The sequence below is a fragment of the Ostrinia furnacalis genome, unplaced genomic scaffold, assembly GCF_004193835.3.
Source record: "Ostrinia furnacalis isolate ACB-3 unplaced genomic scaffold, ASM419383v2 OfSCF3070, whole genome shotgun sequence".
Classification (NCBI taxonomy): Eukaryota; Metazoa; Arthropoda; class Insecta; order Lepidoptera; family Crambidae; genus Ostrinia; species Ostrinia furnacalis.
This window is the reverse complement of record NW_021133309.1, coordinates 128,908-136,548: the sequence shown is the minus strand read 5'-3', so window position 1 is coordinate 136,548 and position 7,641 is coordinate 128,908.

Genomic DNA, 7,641 nt, shown 5'->3' with positions numbered 1-7,641 from the left:
TTGATACAGACACAGCTTACATGATAGGTATTTCGTGAATTTCCGAATAATAATTGAATTAGTCTGCATGTAGGTAATTAATTTGGAAAATAACATTACAGTACTTTTTCTGGTTCTAAAATAGGTTGAGCTGTATTTTCAGGACGTAAGAGTTTGAGATTCATCTATCTATCTATATAAATAAAAATGAATTGATGTTCGTTAGTCTGACTAAAACTCGAGAACGGCTGGGCCGATTGAGCTGATTTTGGTTTTAAAATGTTTGTCGTAGTCCAGGGTAGGTCTAAACGGTGAGCAAATACGCGCACGATATTGTTTTTCTGTGACAGACAAAATTCCACGCGGGCGAAGTCGCGGGCGGAAAGCTAGTTTAAAATAAAAAAATATATCATGCAGCGACCCATCAACTAAAGTTACGATATTTGGCGTTGCTAAACCTACGTCTAGAGTTCCTTCTGCACATTCATTGTATTTTGTATAGCATCTTGAAACGTGTAACTGAACTGAAACTGCGTTAGGTGCTTGCTAGGTGGCCCTTCATCAAATGAACATTTAAAAACTAATCAGCATTCCAACCAACTTCAAATCAAACTTGTCTGGAGCTAAACGAAGTTGAAACTGTGACAGTAATCAAAGGCGCATTTGTGAACTACCGTCAACTTGTGACGTCACTCCAAGTCGAGGTATTCAAATATTTATGGAAATGAGTCTGAAACTAATTGCGCTAAATGTGCCCCATTGATGGGACGGGCGGGAGATTAACTGGGACGTCCCATTATTCTGCTTTTGTGCAGACCATAATACAGGCTATCTGGATTTTAATTTGGTGAGAAACGTCTGAGACGTGGATTAAAACCTAATTTTATGCAATTCGATTTGGTTAACTTATCTTTTACTTATTATAATTTTATTCTTTGAAATAAGCTACTTTGTACTACTTTTATTGAAAAGCAAAAGTTTATAAAATCCTATAAAACGGGAGTGGTCCAACCGACGAATGTGCCGTTATTTCTACGTTCATCATCATCATCATAATTTCAGCCACAGGACGTCCACTGCTATACATAGGCCTCCCCAATTACTTCCACATCACCCGGTTGGTAGCGGCCTGCATCCATTGCCTTCCTGCTACCTTTATGAGGTAGTTTTGGTTTCCACATTGTGGTGGAATAAAATTATTAAGTCTGTATTTGTGTTTCTTTAGGGCTAATTATATGGGCCAGTGATCAGAAGCCGAGCTACAAACCGGAAAACAATCTAATTACTGAAGTGTACTCAATTAACCCACTTGTTACTAGCGTTCTTTTAAAAGAACGCTTGTTTTTACATAAATATTTTTACTAATGTGGGTAGTGTAAACAATTTTTATGTGCAACATTTGAAAGATGAGGTGGGTCGCAGTACTGTCCAAGTCTTATAAGTACACTGACGTAAATAACTATAAAGTTTTGGAGCGATTGTTTTGAGATAAATTTATCATGACTGATTTAAGGTAAGTGATAGAAAAAGTGAACTCCGTAACAAGTGGGTTAAGTGTTTTCTCAGAATTTGATTACGGTAATGTTGACCTTTACAAAGTCTGGGATAAAATATTTTCTTTTTAAGCAATGTATGACCGGACCCAATTAACTTTGATATTTTTATTTCTCTCATTTCCACATCACTGAAAAAATAATGCTGAAATTCTTGCATTAGGTACACATTTTTCTCAATGTTTTGACTTGTCACTTATTGGGTCTCTTGGGTAGGTATTTACTATCGAAGTTGAAACCTATTTGGCTCTACTTTTTTATTGATCCAAGGATATTTATTTATTGATGACCATAACAATTTTTAGCCTAACTAAAATTTTATGATGTTACATACAATTTGCAGGTAAATATCGAAACAGAAAGTGATTTTACATTACTGCATTACCCTTGAGTTAATATTTGTTGATTTCACCGGTGAAATGCAAAAGCTCGCGTTCGAGCTTGCAGTTTAAAAAGCAATAAAAGCTAATTTCTACTTTTTTTTTGTTTCAGGTAATACCGCGGGAAATGGACGTTAAAAATGGAATGGAACTGCTACAGTTTGTAAAAGCTTTTAAATTTAATTTGACGTTACATACAATTTTACGTTGGATACACGCTTTTTGACGAGCAGGAAGGCGCTGGATGCAGGCCGCCACCAACCCGACATTGTGGAAATCATTGAGGGAGGTCTATGTTCAGTAGTGGACGTTCTATGGCTGAAATGATGATGATGATGATGATGATGATGATGATGATGATGATGATGATGATGATAATGATGAGGGATTTTTGAAGTAGTACTCGTATTTTTGTGAGATATTGAAAGGCACTTTTTTATCGTAGAGTTTAATGAATGTCTTATTCTTCTTTGTATTGCTAATATCATAGAACTCGTAACTACTATTATTGAGAATAGTATTAAATGTAGTACACATGTCTCAGTTTTATGACAGTGTTAAAAGGAGAAGAGAATACATACAAGGTATCTAGGAATTTACGACTTTACAACTGTCTGATGTATGTATGAATTATGTGGCAGGTAGCCTCGCTTTTTTATCCTCACTTATAACCAGTTTTTTTTTTTAATTTTAGTACGATCATTGTACTTCACATGCATAGTCCTTTTTAAGTACTTAGTGATCATTTTGAAAACTGGAGAGTAATGTAAACAGCCCCAGGTACCTACTAATATGTTTTTTATTCCTATTTAAAAATAACAACTGGGGTAGCCTATTTTCGTGATATAAAGGACAAAAAAGGTTATGTTAGGGACAACCTTCCTATTTTTATCGAGGCTGAAAATTCCACGACATTAAGATAAAAAGAATAACAGGGTAAAGTACCGGCTACTCTACAAAGAAAACATAGGGACATAAACTGTTTTGCAGTGATAGGATAAAAAATATCTATTCTGTAATCCTCTTTGCCCAAAAAGATTATGGTTTGTTAAAAGATATTATTGGAATTTATGTAACACAATTTTCCCTTTCTATCTTTTAAGCTGAGGGTAGTTTTTCGGCGTAATGCTGATAGAAATGCGGGTAGAATTGATTTAAATCCCTTCAAGGGTTTTCCAGCGGGTGTAACGAATATGAATTTTCTAGATAAGAATCTTCGTTACAAAGAAATGCTAGAAGTTTCAAATCTAATGAGTTAAAAAAGCATTTTTAAAACACAATTAATTTCACCCAGTCCTTCCAATATCTGGAATCAAAATGGCGTCGATTCGGACATTAATTCAGTATTTTCGCACAGTTCCGGAAAAGAGGTCGCCTGGAGGGAGTGGTGTTGACCTTTGACTAGGTCGCCGAACACAGATAGGGGTCGGTGAACTGAGTGACATCAGCATAAATGTTTGTCCATAAAAGCATCCAATTTCTAGAGCAGAAACGGATTTTAGTAAGTACTCAAATCTTTTTAGTGTTCCAATCTTTTGGAAAAGTACGTTGGGGATAAAAAATAACAACAGTAAAAATTAAAGTATTTATTTTTTGCTAAAATAACTAATATTTTAATTAAACAATGACAGCTCTTGCACTCTACCTCTCTCTTTTACTATTTTTTCATAACAAGGTCGTTTAAAACTACTTAAACAAATGATGAACAAATACTATATTTTGGGGTAATTGTCAAAAACTCCATTAGTGGTGGTTTCCCCCCTGTAATACATAGAAAACTCAGTTATTTATTCATAATTTGAGGGCAGTCTTGCGACAGCTTTGTAAATGTACGAGTAGGTAATGTCGTCTGTTTCTTATTGCAAATGGGGTTCCCTCATGACTTTATGAATGAGCTTGCAGCAGCTCTTACAAATAGAATTTCAAGAGAAACCAATTTGTTTGCACAAAGTACACAAAATGGTACAAACGCATACAACGTAGCAATAATGCAATTCTTGAGTTATTTGTACTGTTCATTAGGAAATATTGCAGTTGGAGCACTATAGAGAGTAAGACATTAATTTCATAGGTAAATGTTATAATTTACCTTTACTCGAATTCATAAAGTTAATGTACAAGTATTAGTATAAGTTTTATTCTTGAAGTTTTGTGTCAAGATGTTGCAGAAAACACAATGACAAAGGTGACTGAGTTTTCTTCCGCCACTTCTTCCCATATGTTGTCCTGAAGTAGTAGTAGGGCAAGCTATATTTGGGACGTCTTTAAGTGCCCTGGAAAGGGCCTATGTACTGAATAAAATATTTGAATTTCGAATTTGAATGTTTAAAAAGATAATAATAATAAGTGAGAAAATATTTACACAACACAAGACAGTCTACACCCAGGGACTTCGACCCTTCTCAGGATAAAATTAGACTCAAATATCAGAAGCAAATAGACACAGACAACCACTTAGGTAAGGTAAAATTCCAAAACAATAAAGCTATCTTCAAAAGTACTGTAAATGGAAAATATTTGCATTCCACAATCACAACTGTTACATGAGTTGGTATTGCATTGCAGTGCAATAAAATATTCACAATTAAACGATTTGTTGCACTAATCGCGCGCAGTCATGAACGGTAATCTGTTAGGGGCATGAATATTGAACGTAGTAGCGACAAAATGGATTTACTTTCAGTAGGACTACTAGTTAGTTAAAACTGTTACCTTTAACAAGAATTAATTATACGTGTGGTTCAAAATAATAAAAAAACAGGGCAGGACTTTCACTGTTTCTGCGGATGTCGCAAAATTCAACTGAGCGACTGCTACTACTTTGCCTGGCCCATTCCCATTTTATTTGGGGTCGGCCCTCCGCGTCATGCGTCTCCAGGCGGCTCGGTCCTGGGTTGTCTTACTTCAACTGAGCGACTGCGACTGTAGAAAAATTTATTTATTTATTTAATCACCAACAAGGCCAGATTTTAGCATTCACAAAGAAATTTACGTAATTTGCGTATATAATATAAGCTAGTTTCCTAAAAAAATTTTTTAGTCCGTCAATTTTGATATAAAAAAATATTGAACACGTATGTTTTGAATTGTCAATCAAACAAATAATTACAAAGTTATAGTGCGTTGAAGTTCCGCGCGACGTCACAAAGTGCTGCACTTTTACGCACTCACTGACGTCACGGGCCTTTTCTTTAGAACTTTGGCACGCTTAATCTCTTTACATTTTCATTCGTTTTAAAAAGTGAAAAATTCTTACGTGTCGAGAAGTTTTTGATAAGCTAACTGACGGACTAATTAAAATTCTTGCTTTTTTACCCAGGAAACATCCCTATTGTGCGAACATTAAGCCTTTTCAACCCGTCTAGACAGCATGGAGGTTTTGCATACACTCCGTAGGCCAAAACCTCCATTTATCTATGATAAATAAGAGAGAGTTGTCCTGCAGCAGAAAGTAAATGACTGGAGTCATATTCAGTTCTAAATATATGAAAGTCTATCTGAATTGATTTAAGCTAAACGCTGCAGGGCACGTAGGTAAAAATGGACCTACTGCACCTCAGTGTACCAAACGATTAGCGTCTGAAATCGTTTAACGCCTGTCGCAGCATATCGTGACGGCTTCATTATTTGTCTGCAGCGCTGACGTTTTTGCTTCGGCTCTGCACATGCATGTCAGCTACATGTAAACGCGATGACCAACATTTACAATGTAACTGTTAGTTTTTTGGTATCATAAATTAGTGTTTTTGGAGTTATTTACCGTGAAGGACAAAAAGGCAAATTTTGCACGGACGTCAGTTAGCAAATGATTTTCGTAAAGATTACAGTTGGACTATTATTAACCTACGTCTCTAAAACAATGATTGTCGTTTAAAGTAACTTTTTACACGTGGACCCCGTTTTACCTGCTTAGCAGCTTCTAAGAAACTCCACCCGAGTTTCGTAAAATCAATTCACATCGAATAAGGTTTAAAGATTCTTTATTTCTCAATAAAAACCATATTGTCACTTACTTGAGAACAATCAAATAAACTATCCATAACCTATAAGGAATCTGCCTAATTTCAAGTTTCTGAAATTTTGTGATAAATCAGTGAGTCGCTTGAGAATCGCTTGTAGGTATAGCCCAAGGAGAAGATGTACCTAAAGAATTCAACTTTTGAATTTTGAGTTTAATATTATGGTGGTCAACTTGGATGTTTGTTAATTATGATGATTGTGCCTGGGTGCCTATGACCGGTTATAAAGTCTAACCAGTTGTATATTCAGGTTCCCACACAATTGATGGTGAAGAATGAACCATTAAATAGCATAAGTTCCACAACATTCTTGGGAATCACTTTAGACTCTAAACTTCAGTGGGGTCCTCATATTGAAACCTTGTCAGCAAGGCTCAGTTCAGCTGCTTTTGCAGTGAGAAAGATAAGGCAATTAACTGACATTGAAACGGCAAGGCTAGTTTATTTTAGCTATTTTCATAGTATAATGTCATACGGCATATTGTTGTGGGGCTCAGCTGCGGACATTGAAACTGTGTTCGTTCTGCAGAAGAGAGCAGTGCGGGCCATTTATAACCTTGGACCCCGATTTTCCTTGAGAGAATTCTTTAAGGAGATTAATATACTGACAGTAGCTTCACAGTTCATTTATGAAAACCTTTTATATGTTCGCAAAAATATAGAGCAATTTACTAGAAAGAGTGATTTACACAAGTTCAATACAAGAAACAAAAATAAACTTGCCGTTCCAAATTTCAGACTGCACAAGATTGGTAATTCATTTATGGGGAAATGTATTAAACTTTTCAATAAATTACCACAAACTGTTGTAGAATTGCCCATTCATAAATTTAAAGCACATATCAAAAGCACCTTAATGAAAAAGGGCTACTATAAAGTTGATGATTATATAAAGGATAAAAATGTTTGGAATGTATAACTACCTAGCTCGCATTAATACTTATGACTATAATTTGTATATTTTAAAGACTGTAAAACCTTGAAAAGGAGGCTGACAATAGTGACTGAGTTTCTTGCGCTGCTTCTTCTCAGCACTGGCCCATTTATTGTCCCGAAGCAGTGGTAGGGTTAATATTGGGACGTGTAAAAGCGCTTTTTTAAAGCCTATTTGCAAAAATAAATGAATTTTATGAATTTTAATTTTTATTCAGTTGTTCAAAATTACTCGAGACTAAAATATTTTTTTTTATATTTTTTTATTTGAAACTAAATCTCTGAATATCTTTTTAGTCTAAGAGCAGAGGAGAACCAGATAATGTTTGTTAGAAATAGCTCAAATGAATAATGGAATTATTATGGCCCAAGCAACCGTTATTGTTTAGCAAAACATAACATACAATCATCTCTAGAGTTCATAATATAGCGTTCCATTCCACAAAGCCTGCCAATCCTAGCTAAATAGAAAATTGAATCACGTCGCTAAGCCAACAAACTATACAACTGGTTTACGTAAAGCTATTCCGCGAACACAGTCAATAGTGATCAGTCAAACATCGGTGGTGTGGGCCTTCATAGAATTATCAGTCGCATGTTTGATGGTAATTAAGAATTCCACAGTGTATTGATAGTCCAAAATTAGAGCTGGCGATGTTGTTTGTTTTGCACACTGTTAGTTGAGAATTGGCTTTCAAAATATACCTTACACTTAGTTAACAGATACACAGACTTTTGGTTAGAATGAGACTTCATTATTTGTCAGCTTATGTGTAT